A 15446-nucleotide genomic window follows, 5' to 3' on the forward strand; every position below is an offset into this window, starting at 1 on the left:
GATCTTCTAATCTTTTATGTCAGTACTCTTCTTTAAATATTTTATAATTTTTTATCTTGAAAAAGATTATTTTCTTTTTTCAAGTTTTTATTTAAATTCTAGTTAGTTAACATATAGTATAATATTGGTTTCAGTATAATTTTTTAATTTTACAATAAAATTATTGAACTCTACAATGTTTTTTTTTTTTAAATTTATGATAGTCACAGAGAGAGAGAGAGAGAGAGAGAGGCAGAGACACAGGCAGAGGGAGAAGCAGGCTCCATGCACAGGGAGCCCGACGTGGGATTCGATCCCGGGTCTCCAGGATCGTGCCCTGGGCCAAAGGCAGGCACTAAACCGCTGCGCCACCCAGGGATCCCCCTACAATGGTTTTTTAAATAAACATTTTAATTATAGGTTTTCAATACAATTTTTTAAATATTGCAAAATTTCGGGCAGCCCAGTGGCTCAGTGGTTTAGTGCCGCATTTAGCCCAGGGCATGATCCTGGAGACCCTGGATCGAGTCCCACATCGGGCTCCCTGCATGGAGCCTGCTTCTCCCTCTGCCTGTGTCTCTGCCTCTCTCTCTCTCTCTCTCTCTCTCTCTGTCTCTCATAAATAAATAAATAAGATCTTTAAAAAATATTGCAAAATTTCAAAAAACTTTGCAAAATTGCCTATATAATATGATCTCAATTATATAAAATTGTATGTGTGTGCATATAAATACATAAAATACATGTTAGAATGATCAATGATGTGTTAATGGTGTCTGTCTTTGAATGGTAAAATTCTTACCTTTTTTGCTTTTTTCCTAATACTTTGTGAATTGCCTAATTTTTCACCATGCATTATTATAGCATTTAAAAGCTATTTTTTCTTTGTCTGCTACAGGGAGGGAACCCCATTCCCAGTGGTAACTATGCAAACGCCTTGGATGCTGGGAAGGGATACATTGGTCTGGTCAGATGATCTGATTAGTCTGCCTGGATGTCATTTGGGAGAACTTGTCCATGCTAACAAAAGCCCACAAAGGACTTGAATATGAAAACATGAATATTTCAATTTCATTTACTGGAAGAACTCAAAGTCTACTGGAATATCATCTCATTTTCTTCCAAATCATAGAGCTGACCCAAGAATATGAGTTACAAAGTAACAAAAGACCAGAACTAGAAAGGAACTTTGAGATCACCTGGCCCAATGTTGTCATGTTACAGACAAGGAAATGGGGATCCAAGAGGAGGAAATATGTCTTCTAGGTCACAAAGAAGTCTCAGAGTGTGTGTGTGGAGAAGACCAGAGCCATCCAGGAGGCCTGGGACTGAGTCCTCATTACAGCCATGGTTTGTCAGCCCTGGAGAAACAATGTCTTATCTCTTAGTCCCCATTTTCCCCTAATTGACATTGCCAAACTTCCTGTAAGCTCCTTGTCACAGCTTCTAAGACTTCTGTCCACCCTGCTTTTAAATATGTTTCACTCCATAAACTTCTGCTTTCCTTCAGAGATGTTACCTCATTCTTACAAACATATTATATCTAAATCCTGAGGCAGAATGGCCAGCATGTAGGCCATGTTAATACTTCTTAGTATCAATTGCAGACTAAATCTGGTTTCCAGATTCCAGGGTTCAGTCTGCCGAACCCATCATTTCTATTCTTTCAAGGCATTTGCTATAGGATCATCAGATGGGGTAGAGAGGGCAGTGACTTGTGGACAATAAGCAGTGAACTGGGAGGAAAGAAAGGAACCACTCAAACCTATTGAAGGTTCAGTCATTGCTCTAAAAAATTGTTTAAACCTACAGAATGTAAATCCAGACTATACTAAAGGTGGTTGCTTAGCCATTTCAAAATACTTTTGGAAATAGTTGGAGTATGTACTAGGGTTCTCCAGAGACTGGAGCATCTTAGATTGGAGCAACCAAGAAAAATGCAATGCAAGTCAAGCACTAGGATGGAACAAATCTTTATTCCCGTAGAGAAGAGACAGAGCAAGATTAGCTCCAATAGGGCACACTGGTTCCTCACAGCCAGTGGGCCCACCTCCAGCACAGCCAACACAGGGCAATTGGCCTATGAACATCCCCCTCTGCCACACTAGAAGGACCCTGACCCATCCCCTGTGGAGTCTGAAATACTGAAAACTGGGGATGTGCCTGAGGGCCACTTCCAACACATTTAAGCAGAACAAAGGAACACTCACAGAGCATGAAACAGGAAAGGTGCTCCCACACAAGGTGATGAGCCTGGTTGGGCTGTGTAGATTCTTCATCTCAAGGGCCCAAGGGCCATTCTTACTTAGTCAAATGGGGGCCAGAAGACTGCACGAGACAGCCTTTGCCAACATTTATTTTAAGAACTGGCTCATGTGTCTGGAGCTGGTGAGTCCAAAATCTGTAGGGCTGACTGGCACGCTAGAAATTCAGATCAAGAGTTGATGTTGCAGTCTTGAGTCCAGGGCATGCAAGTAGGCTGAATATTCAGGCAGGGTTTCTATGTCACAGTCTTGAGCAGAACTCTTTCTTCTTCAGGAAACCTCAAGGTTAAGTCTTAAGGCCTGCAGCTTATTGCATGAGGCTTACCCACATTAAAGAGGGTACTCTATTATTTAAAAATACTGATTAAATACTGATTTAATCTACTGATTAATCACATCCAAAAAACAGCATCATAGCAACATCTAAACTAAATATTTGACCAAACTGGGCACCAAAGTATAGCAAACTTGATTTCTAAAAAATGCTTTGATAAACCAGCCATGTTTCCTAAATCACTGGCTTTTCTCTGGAAGAGTATCATTTATCACTACTTATGCTCTCATCATGCCATTTCCTGCTAGAAATCATTTAAGGGGTCTCCACTGCCCTTAGTTATATACAAACTCCTTATCTTGACACATAAGATCCTCTGTGATGTGACTCAGACTTTACCCGACGTCAAGCACCCTTCCATAAGCAGCCAAACTACACCTGGCCCTTCCAGGCCACTCTATTTGCTCCCCAGCCCTGCCCATCAAAATCTACTACCTGACAAAGGCCAGTTCATATGCCAAATCCACTCAAAATCTTGTTTGATGTTCATAATCTAAAAGAGTTCCCTTATATGTTTTCCAAAAAATAGGTTACTTAAAACTTTTATCTTCTAATATTTGGCCTTATATGGAAATCCTTTAAATGCATTATTTCCCTTCTAGGTGTAAATGCCTTGAGGACTAGAATCATCTCTAAATCCTGACAGAACAGGTACTCATATATTTAGTTAATTTCAGAGTGAGAAAAATAGAGAAGTAGAACAATTTTCTCATGGTTATCGAGCAGTATGTGAATAAACTTTGAGGTGAAAAAAGCAGAGCCCTGCTATAACTATCTGCCCCCTCCATACTCCTACACTCTGCCATCTGTGGCCTCTTCATTCTCACATGTGCAAAATTCCAGCTGTGCTGACTCTGGTCTTGAACTTGGCTGAAGTTCAATTTATTGGCTTGGTGTGAGCTCCTCTGACCTTGGACTCTGCTCTCTCTTTGGACCTGTATTGAGCTTCCCCCTCCAGTGAGGCCCTACTTGGCATGCCAGACCTTAAAGGATTAGACCTCCTACCCCACCTGGATCCTCTTAGAGCTGAGGTGAAGAGAGGATTATGAGAATTACCTACAGCCATGGTTTGGGGGAGGGAAAGGAACAACGGCTCAGGAGAGAAGATCTAGGCTTGACTTCTGAATGTTATGCTTGCCAGCTGAGGAACTGGGTTAGTTACGTAATGTCTCCTAGCATCTATGCCCCATCCACAAAGTAAGAATTATTAATATAGTGGAGCTAATAGGGTTAGTGAGGAATAAATGAGATGTGGTTCATATTGCCTTGCAATATTTGCTATAGACCTGTTATTCCTGTGACTGGGTCAGCCAGGGACTACTTATTGCAGGTCCTTCATCCAAGAAATCCTTCGGATCAGGGACTTGGTCCCAATTTGCCAACCTTTCATCTGGGGCCAGATTAAGATCTTTATATAAACTGATGTAATTGTAAGAAACTCTAACACAATCTTCTTTTATTTCTTATGGCAAAAACTTTGAAGTTATTTTTGAAACAGAACATTCTCTGAGAATGTCAGGTTCCCTATTTGCTTTTGCTACCCTCTAAGCACATGGTGTGGTCAGCCTGCTAGTAAGCCAGCATGGCTGTCATCCATGTTCACATCCTGAGGTTTGGCTTTTTCCTGACTGGATCAGTCTAAGCCCCAATTTCCTACCACTCTGGTCTGACTTAGTTGATACTCCCTTCTAGAAATGACAAGGTAGGAGAAAAAGTCAACAAATGGCATGATATAGACAGGGAAAGAGATCTTATCTCCAAACCATTCATCTGAGAGCACATGCAGATGGCAAGCCAGTCAGGTGAGATGGGAGCAGATGGCTCATCCTTGGACTGTCTCTGGTTAAGAGAGGTGGCACTGTTCCTTTGTGTAAGACCTGAATGTCTCCTGTGCTGGAAGGCACCACCAGCCATTCCAATTAAGACAGGTATGCTTCACTATTTGTGCCCTGTCTCTTTTCCTCTCTTGCCTCCTTCCTCATTCCTGGAGTGTTTTAGTAGATAAGAAAACTGACTCCTCCATAGATATAGTATCATTGCCTTTATACCGCACCACCAATCCCAGAATCCCTCTGGCCTTAACTCCTCTTACCCATCCATGACCACTTTGAAAGAGATTCTATCTGCTTGAGAACCTAAGCTTCCATTCTTCCTCCAGGAATCCTGTTATGACTCCTTAAGGCTGAGTGAGGGATTCTCTCTCTGCCTCTCATTGCATCCTTTCCATATTTCTGATATAGCATTTATTGTAATGCACTTCAATTGTTGGTCTACTTATTTGTGCACATTAAACTAGGAGCTTAATTTTTAAAAATCCATTATATTGAGAGAGAGAAGTATCAGTCCAAAGTGAGCTCATATGACATCAGAAATTCTAACTATGAAGGGGATCAAATTGGTGGGTGACAATAAAGACTTCATGAACAAACTCTTCCTACTACTTCCATAGTAGCTGGGTGCATGCTGGAAGCAAGGAAACTCTTGCCATTTGTGTGGGTCTTGGCTGCATGTGCTTAGGAGGTCATCAGGTAGGCAAAATACCAGATAACTAAAAGAATTCAGTCCATACACTGTGACTTACAAATAAATTATAGAGATAGTGCTTTCTTATTTTCTTCTCTCTTACCTGCCATGTTGCCATGTAGTGTTTATGATCTCTGCAATGAATTATAGCATATAAATAAAATAGAAGATCCTTTTCCTTTTGCCTCTAAGATTGCATAGAAATTTGTTATGCAATAAAAACAACATTAACATTCTCTGAATACACCCCCCCCCCCTAGAAAATACCTTCTGGGGCTTTCCAAGTAGCTCAGAAGCAGGGTTTCAAAATTTCCCTTTAAAGAACAACTTAAATCTAGTACTTCTCAGAGGAAATGCCAGCATCAATTTTTCTTGGCTTAATTTCATTTCAGGAATAGTACATTTTCTTCTCTGTCCTCTCAGGCTCTGCTCTCTAATCCCAGAAGAAAAGGAATCATGATAAAGCAGCCACAGTTAGTAGATATTAAAGCTAAAGAGCAAAGGTAATGACAAAATGGCCTTAACTACAGGTAGAGAAGCAGTATCAAAAAGAAGAAAATACTTTAAAAATTATTTTAAAGATTTTTACTTATTTATTAGAGACACACACAGAGAGAGAGAGACAGGCAGAGGGATAAGCAGGCTCCATGCAGGGAACCTGATGTGGGACTGGATCCCAGGACTCCAGGATCACGCTCTGGGCTGAAGGAGGCGCTAAACCGCTAAGCCACCGGGGCTGCCCCCCAAAAAAGAAGAAAATACTTCGAATAATTTTTCCCAGCAAAATTTGAAAAGTTAGATGAAACAAACCATTTTGTAGATAAATATGTTAGCAAAACTAACTCAAAGAAAAAAAATAATAGAATTCTTGCTGTGGTTTGAATGTTTTTGTTTCCCCCAAGTTAATATATTTAAATCCTACCCCCAAAAGGTAATGGTATTAGCAGAGGGGACCTTCAGGAGATATGTAAGCCATGAGGGTGGAGCTCTCATGAATGGGATTAGTACTTATAAAAAAGGCCCCAGAGAGATCCCTATCCTCTTCCATTATGTGAGGACACAGTGAGAAGGTACTGGCTATGAAAAAGAAGAGGGCCTCTGCCAAAGTATTACTATGCTGGTGTCTTGATCTCAGACTTCCAGCATTGAGAACTGTGAACAATAAATGTCTGTTGTTTATAAATGACCTAGTCTGTAGTGTTTTGTATAGCAGTCCAAATGGACTAAGAAAACCCTAAGTATACTTAAAAATATTAAAGACAATCAGGAATATAAAACCCAACCTTATGAGATGAGTGGAAAGGTGATGAAACCATTTACAAATGAGATTTACCAACTGTTGAAGGAACAGATTCCTGCCATATAGGCATTTTTACCTCAAAAAAAAAAAAAAAAAAAAGATGACGTACTGCCTATTCCAAAACACATGTTATATGACCAGCTATTACTTTGATATTAAAACCAGGCTATAATGATTAAAAAATAAAAAAATAACATGCTAACCCCACTTATGAACTTTGACATAAAAATCCTAGATAAAATATTAGCCAAGCAAAGTCAATGATTAAAAATATACTAATAATTATCACCCAACTGGCCCCAAGAATTTAAGTTCAGAAAAAAAATTTTTTTAAATCTATGTCTATATTTTATCAATGATCCCATTAGATGATTAACAAATGAAAAATAATCAGATTGTCTCAGTAGATGGAGAAAAAAATGTTTAAAAAATATCTTATGATTTTTAAAAAAGAGCACATTTCTTTACAAACTTAGAATAGAAGGAAACTTCCTCAACTTAATAAAACTTTTAACATAACAATAAAATCACACTCAATGTAGAAAGGAGAATTAAAAACTCATCTGATAAAATCAATGTCACTAAACATTAAAAACAAAACTCTTTTCAAACTAGGAATAAAAAGAAATTTCTCTGACCTAATAAGATTAATAAAACTACAAATATCTTAACTAAGCAGGCTTAACTGGGAGAGATAGGGGTGATAGGAAACTGAGTTCCACCTGTAAAGTGTCAGAAAAATGAATAACTCCACCCAAGACACAGTACAGAAGCAGCAGTTTGAAAATTACCTGGGGTATAGTGAAGAAGATTTATTTACTAATCTCAGAATGTGGGCTGGAGGGGCAGGATTCTTCAGAAGTCAAGAACAAAAGTGTTGCAAGTGCCGAGGGGGGCACTTGACGGGATGAGCACTGGGTGTTATACTATATGTTGGCAAATCGAACTCCAATAAAAAATATACAAAAAATAAAATAAATTTTTAAAAAAGAAAAAATCTGGAAAGAACACGAATATATGGAGGCTAAACAACATGCTGCTAAACAATAAATGGGTCAATCAAGAAACCATAGAGGAAATAAAAAAATACATGGATAGAAACAAAAATGAAAACATAATGGTCTAAAATCTTTGAGATGTAGCAAAAGCAATTCTAAAAGGGAAGAATATAGCAATACAGGGCTACCTCAAGAAACAAGAAAAACCTCAAAAAAAAAAACCCCAACTTTACACCTAAAAGAGCTAGAAAAGAAGAACAAGCAAAGCCCAGAGCTAGTAGAAATGATAAAAGAGCAGAAATAAATGAAATAGGGACACACACACACACAAAAAAAAAAAAGATCAATGAAAGTAACATCTGGTTCTTTGAAAAAGATAAACAAAATTGATAAATCTTTAGCCAGACTCATAAAAAAAAAAAAGAGGATTCAAAAAAGAGGACTCAAAATAAAAAAGGAAAAAGGAAAAAATAATAATTGATACCATGGAAATAAAAAGGATTATAAGGGAAAATTATCATAAATTATATCACAACAAATTGGACAGCCTAGAAGAAATGGATAAATTTCTAGAAATGTATACTCTTCCAAACTGAATCAAGAAGAACTAGAAAATTTTAATAGACCCATTACTATAATAAATTGAAACAATAATCAAAAAGCTCCTAACAAACAGAAGTCCAGGGCCAGATGACTTCACAGGTGAATTCTAACCAATATTTAAAGAAGAGTTAATACCTATTCTTCTCAAACTATTTCAAAAAATAGAAGAAGGAAAACTTTCAAATTCATTCTATGACCCTGATACCAAAACCAGATAAAGACTCAATAAAAAAGAAACTACAGGCCAATATTTCAAATAAATACAGATGCAAAAATCCACCATAAAATATCAGCAAATTGAATTCAATAATACATTTTTAAAAGTTATTCACCACAATCAAGTAGGATTTATTCCAGGGATGCAAGCATGTTTCCATATTCACAAATCAACATGATATATCACATTATAAGACAAAGGCTAGAAACCATGTGATCATCTCAATAGTTGCAGAAAAATATTTGATTAAATACAGCACCCATTCAAGATAAAAACTTTCAATAAAGTAGGTTTAGAGGGAACATACATCAACAGAATAAAGACCGTATCTGATAAGCCCACAGCTAGTAACATACTCAACGGTGACTGAGAGCTTTTACTCTAAGATTAGCAACAAGACAGAGATGTCCACTCTTGCTACGGTTATTCAACATAGTACTGGAAGTCCTAGCCACAACATTCTGACAAAAGAAATAAAGGCATCCAAACTGGTAAGAAAGACGTAAAACTCATTAATTGCAGATGACATAAAGCTATATATAGAAAACTTCGAAGATTCTACCAAAAAACTATTAGAACTGATTAATGTATTCAGTAAATTTGCAGGAAACAAAATTAATATACAGAAATCTGTTGTGTTTCAGGGCACCTGGGTGACTCAGTAGTTGAGCATCTGCCTTCAGTTCAGGTCATGATCCTGGGATCCTGGGATCAAGTCCTGAATCAGGCTCCCCGGAGGGAGCCTGCTTCCCCCTCTGCCTATGTCTCAGCCTCTCTCTCTGTGTCTCTCATGAATAAATAAATAAAATTTAAAAAAAAAGAAACCTTATGTGTTTCTATACACTAATAATAACAAAGTAGCAGAAAGAGAAATTAAGAAACAATCCTATTTACAATTGCACCAAAATTAATAAGATACCTAGGAATAAGCTTAATCAAGACCTATACTCTGAAAACTATAAAACACAGATGAAAGACATCAAAAATGACACAAATAAATGGAAATAAATTCTATGCTCATGGATTGAAAAAACAAATATTGTTAAATTTTCCACACTACCCAAAGCAATCTACAGATTCAATCCAGTTCCTATTAAAATACCAATTGCATTTTTCACTGAAATAGAACAAATAATCCTAAAATTTGTAAGGAATCACAAAAGACCTCAAATAGTTAGAGCAATCTTGAGAATGAAGAACAAGGCTGGAGGCCTTGATTCAGATTTCAAGTTATATTATAAAGCTATAGTATCAAAACATTATGTTAATGGCACAAAAATAGACACGTACATCCACAGAACAGAGAGCCCAGAAATAAGCCAATGCTTATAAGGTCAACTAATCTGTGACAAAAGCAGTAGGTATATATGATGGGAAACACAGACTCGTCAAAAATGGTGCTGGGAAAACTGATCACTACGTGCAAAAGAATGAACTGACCACTGTTTTAAGCTATATATCATAATATCTCAAAATTGATTAAAAACCTAAATGTGAGACCTGAAGACATAAAACTTCTAGAAGAAAACATAGGCAGTAATCTCCTTGTCATCAGCCTTAGCAACACTTTTCTAGATAGGTCCCTCCAGACAAGGAAAATAAAACCAAAATTAAACTATTGGGACTACTGTAAAATAAAAGGCTTTTGCACAACAAAGGAAACCATCAATAAAATGAAAAGGCAACCCACTGAATGGAAGAAGATATTTGCAAGTGACATATCCAATAAGGGGTTAATGTCCAAAATATATAAGGAACTTACATAACTCAACACCAAAAAAAAAAAAAAAAAAAAAAAGCAAATAATCCAGTTAAAAAATGGGCTGAGGACCTAAGTAGACATTTTTCAAAAAAGAAAACAAAATATTTAGATGACCAACAGACACATGATAGATGTTCAATGTCACTAACTAATCAGGGAAATGCAAATCAAAACCACAGTGGATATCATCTTACACCTATCAGAATGGCTAAAATTAAAAAGAGAAGAAATAACAAGAAGTGTTGGCAGGATGTGGAGAAAAGGAATCCTCATGCGCTGTTGGTAGGAATGTACATTGGTGCAGCCACTGTGGAAAACAGTATGGCCATGTCTGTGTCTTCCTCTGTGAGATTTCTGTTCATGTCTTTTACCCATTTCATGATTGGATTGTTTCTTTGCTGTTGAGTTTAATAAGTTCTTTATAGATCTTGGAAACTAGCCCTTTATCTGATACGTAATTTGCAAATATCTTCTCCCATTCTGTAGGTTGTCTTTTAGTTTTGTTGACTGTATCTTTTGCTGTGCAGAAGCTTCTTATCTTGATGAAGTCCCAATAATTCATTTTTGCTTTTGTTTCTCTTGCCTTCATGGATCTATCTTTCAAGGAGTTGCTGTGGCCAAGTTCAAAAAGGGTGTTGCCTGTGTTCTCCTCTAGGATTTTGATGGAATCTTGTCTCACGTTAAGATCTTTCATCCGGGATCCCTGGGTGGCGCAGCGGTTTGGCGCCTGCCTTTGGCCCAGGGCGCGATCCTGGAGACCCGGGATCGAATCCCACATCGGGCTCCCGGTGCATGGAGCCTGCTTCTCCCTCTGCCTGTGTCTCTGCCTCTCTCTCTCTCTCTCTCTCTCTCTCTCTCTCTGTGACTATCATAAATAAATAAGAATTTTAAAAAAAAGATGTTTCATCCATTTTGAGTTTATCTTTGTGTATGGTGCAAGAGAGTGGTCTAGTTTCATTCTTCTGCATGTGGATGTCCAATTTCCCCAGCACCATTTGCTCCGCATCACTTGCCATCAGGGAAATACAAATCAAAACCACAATGAGATACCACCTCACACCAGTGGGAATGGGAGAAATTAACAAGGCAGGAAACCACAAATGTTGGAGAGGATGCGGAGAAAGGGGAACCCTCCTGCACTGTTGGTGGGAATGTGAACTGGTGCAGCCACTCTGGAAAACTGTGTGGAGGTTCCTCAAAGAGTTAAAAATAGATCTGCCCTATGACCCAGCAATTGCACTGCTGGGGATTTACCCCAAAGATACAGATGCAATGAAACGCCGGGACACCTGCACCCCGATGTTTCTAGCAGCAATGGCCACGATAGCCAAACTGTGGAAGGAGCCTCGGTGTCCATCGAAAGATGAATGGATAAAGAAGATGTGGTTTATGTATACAATGGAATATTACTCAGCCATTAGAAACGACAAATACCCACCATTTGCTTCAATGTGGATGGAACTGGAGGGTATTATGCTGAGTGAAGTAAGTCAATCGGGGAAGGACAAACATTATATGGTCTCATTCATTTGGGGAATATAAAAAATAGTGAAAGGGAATAAAAGGGAAAGGAGAAAAAATGAGTGGGAAATATCAGAAAGGGAGACAGAACATGAGAGACTCGTAACTCTGGGAAACGAACTGGGAGGGGTGGAAGGGGAGGTGGGCAGGGGGTGGGGGTGACTGGGTGACAGGCGCTGAGGGGGGCACTTGACGAGATGAGCACTGGGTGTTATTCTATATGTTGGCAAATTGAACCCCAATAAAAATTAATTTTATATTAAAAAAATAATAAAATAAAAAAACAAAAAGAAAACAGGATGGGATTCCTTCAAAAAATTAAAAATAGAACTATCCTACAATGCAGTAATTCCACTACTGGGTATTTACCCAAAGAAAATGAAACACCAATTCAAAAAGAAATCTGCACCACCATGTTTCTTTCAGCATTATTTACAATAGTCAAGATATGGAAGCAACTCAAAGGGTCCATCAATAGATGAATGAATAAAGATGAGTTATCCATCTATCTATCTAGCTACACAATGGAATATTACTCAGCCATAAAAAAGAATGAGACCTTGCCTTCTGTAACAGCATAGATAGACCTAAAGGGTATTATGCTAAGTGAAATGTCAGACAGTAAAAGAGAAATATCATATTATTTCACTTATGTGTGAAATATAAAAAACAAACCAAATGAACAAAGAAACAAACTAAAGAACATACTCTTCAATACAGAAAACATACTGGTTGTTGCCAGAGGGGAGGTGGGTATGAGGACAAGTGAAATTGATAAAATGGGATTAAGAGATACAAACTTACAGTTATTTAAAAAAAGTCATGGAGATGAAAAGTACAGCATAAGAAATATAGTCAGTCATATTGTAATAACATATGATGACAGATGGTGACTATACTTATCGTGGTGAGCACTGAGTAATATATAGAATTGTTGAATCAGTGTTGTGTACCTGAGATCAATATAACATTGTATGTTAATTATATTTCAATAAAGAAACAAAAATTTTAAAAAGAAGTGCATTTTATTTTACAAACCAAAACAGTGATGTGTATATACAGTAATATATACAGACGACTGAAACAGAATATTCAAGAGAAATAGTTACAATTACTATGCGGCATGCATTCTGGTATTCTTCTATTCATCCCATTTTGTTAAAAAATACTTCCTGTTGCAACCCACAAAACTGATTCCATAACCACTTTGAAAAGCTCCACTATACAATAAGTTTCTTGATAAAGAGTTCTGAGCAGTAGCGTGTTAGTATGATAAAGAACAGTTTCCCCAGGTTGGAAGGGGAGTTCAGTTGTAGTGTTTGCCCACTGCTGTGGTATAAATATTCCTGTTGTGACCACTATAAGCCAGTGATGTGCTTACAGCCAGACTAACAAAATTCCCAAGGATTTAGCAATGGACTCTCATGAGTTGGTAAGAGGCAACCCCAGTACACTGATTGTAGGAAAACTGGTTACACGTAGGAAAAAAAATAACGGTGGACCTTGTATCACACCACATTTGAAAGTCCATTCACATGAGCTAAATACCTGAAATGTGAAGAACAAAGTTACATGCAATGTGAAATGCACAAGTTAGATAAATAAAATACAAGTACAAATTTCTGGGTAGAAAAGGATTTTTAAATGACACGAAAACTACTACTCAAATTTAAATTTAGTAGAAGCTTTGACAACCAGAAGGTAATGCAACCAGGAAACATAATTGCAGGAACCCCCAGGCGGGAAAGCAAAGAGAGATGGTATTTTCAGAATCCAGGGCTCAGGCTGCCCAGCAGTCACTGAAGGGAAAGAGGGCCATTGGGCAGAGGTGTAGTCATTAGGGGGACCGAACAAAAGAAGCTAGGATGTTGGAGGACATAAAGCCCTGCTGGAGACCGCACCGGAAGCAGAGTACACAGGGAGAAAGAGCCTGGCTTCTCCCCTTCAATCTCCTACATGTGCTTCCCATTTGCTGAATGAAAATGGAAGGCAGCTGGCAAGGGACCTTGGGAAATGTTTTTCAGAGATGAGCTCCCTCCAGGATAGAAAGAGAGAAAGGTTGAGTCAGGACCTGACAGCAAACAGGTGAATAAATGCCCAACACATCAGGGGGTTGCATATAAAAACGACACTGAGACTATTTAATATCCATCAGATCTGGAATATTCCTAAAGTCAGACAAGTCAAAAGCATCTTAAGGATACAGATTGAAGAGAACTCTCATACGCTGGCATTGGGCAGGGAATCTGACACAGTCAATTTTGAAAATGGACTTGTTTGCCTTGGCAAAACTGAAGGTGCACACACCCTCTGTGACCTAGAAATTCCACTTCTAGGTATGGATTCCAGAGAAAATTCTCATGTGTATGAACAAGACTGACATGTACAATTAACCATTTGGGGATGGTAAAAAATTGGAAACCAATTAAATGTCTAACAATGGAAGAACTGACTTTTTAAATGTTATATATTTATACAATAATGGAATACTGTATCACAGTTAAAATGAATGAACTAGTGCCACATCTATTGATGTGCATTAATCCCCTAAACCATGCTATTAAAGCAAAGCACGTAGCAGAAGACCATACACAATGTTATTCACAGAGTTTTAAAACATAAAGTATAATTATGTTCCATGGGTTATTGTTTAAGATTATGTACATACGCAGAAAAGTATAAAGACATACATGGAGTTTTTAAAACATATTTTGGATATTAACCCTTTATTAGATACATCATTTGCAAAGGTTTCCTCCCATTCAGTAGGTTTACTTTCAGTTCTATTGGTTGTTTCCTTCACTGTGCAGAGCTTTTTATTTTGAAGTACCAATAATTTATTTTTGCTTTTATTTCCCTTGCCTCAGGAGACCTATGTCAAAAAATGTTGCTATGGATGATGTCAGAAAAATGACTTCCTGTACTTTCTTCAAGGATTTTTATGGTTTCAAGTCTCACATGCTGGTCTCTAATTCATTTTGAGTTTATTTTTGTGTATGGTGTAAGGAAGTGGTCCGGTTTCATGCTTTTGCATGTTACTGCCCAGTTTCCCCAACCCTCTGTTGAATATACTGTCCTTTTCTCATTGTATATTCTTTCATTCTTTGTCAGAGATTAACTGACCATATAATTGTGGGTTCATTCCTGGGTTTTCTATTCTGGTTCATTGATTATGTGCCTATTTTTGTGCCATACCATTCTGATTACTACAGCTTTGTAATATGACTTGAATCTGGAATTGTGATGCCTCCATTTTTTTCTTTTTTCAAGATTACTTTGCTATTCTGGGTTTTTTGTTGTTGTTGGTGTTGTTGTTGTTGTTTGTGGTTCCATACAAATTTTAGGTTTGTTCTACCTCTGTGATAAATGATGTTGGTATTTTGATAGAGATTGCATTAAGTGTGCAGATTGCTTTGGGTAGTGTGGACACTAACAATATTTGTTCTTTCAATCCAGAAGCATGGAATGTCTTTCATCAAAACCACAAAACTCTTTCATCAGTGTTTTGTAATTTTCAGAGTATAGATCTTTCACTTCTTTGGTTAAGTTTATTCCTAAACTGAACCATTCCTGGCTATCTCTGTTTATGAAGCAGTTGTAAATGGGATTATTTTCTTAATTTCTCTTTCTGCTGCTTCATTATTAGTGTATAGAACTGCAACACATTCCTATATATTGAGTTTGTACCCTGCAGCTTTACTGCCTTCATTTATCAGCATAGTGGTTTTTTGATGGTCTTTGGGATTTTCTATATATAGCAGCATATCATCTGCAAATAGTGAAAGTTTTACTTCTTATCAATTTGGATGCCTTTATTTCTTTTTATGGCCTGATGGGATGGGTGTGGCTACAGCTTTCAGTAGTATATTGAATAAAAGTGGTGAGAGTAGAGATACGTTTGTTAGTCTTTTCTGCCCGTGGATGCTGCCCAGTAAGCATCCTTAA

The 15446-nt window shown here is 37.6% G+C and overlaps 1 protein-coding gene across 1 annotated transcript in view; it reads right to left on the minus strand.

Moving 5' to 3' along the window:
* MRAP2 (melanocortin 2 receptor accessory protein 2) overlaps positions 1-15446 on the minus strand; it is a 121565-nt gene that overhangs the window by 94891 nt on the left and 11228 nt on the right. The window lies entirely within an intron of this gene.

Source organism: Canis aureus, chromosome 7 (assembly GCF_053574225.1).
Source record: "Canis aureus isolate CA01 chromosome 7, VMU_Caureus_v.1.0, whole genome shotgun sequence".
Taxonomy (NCBI): Eukaryota; Metazoa; Chordata; class Mammalia; order Carnivora; family Canidae; genus Canis; species Canis aureus.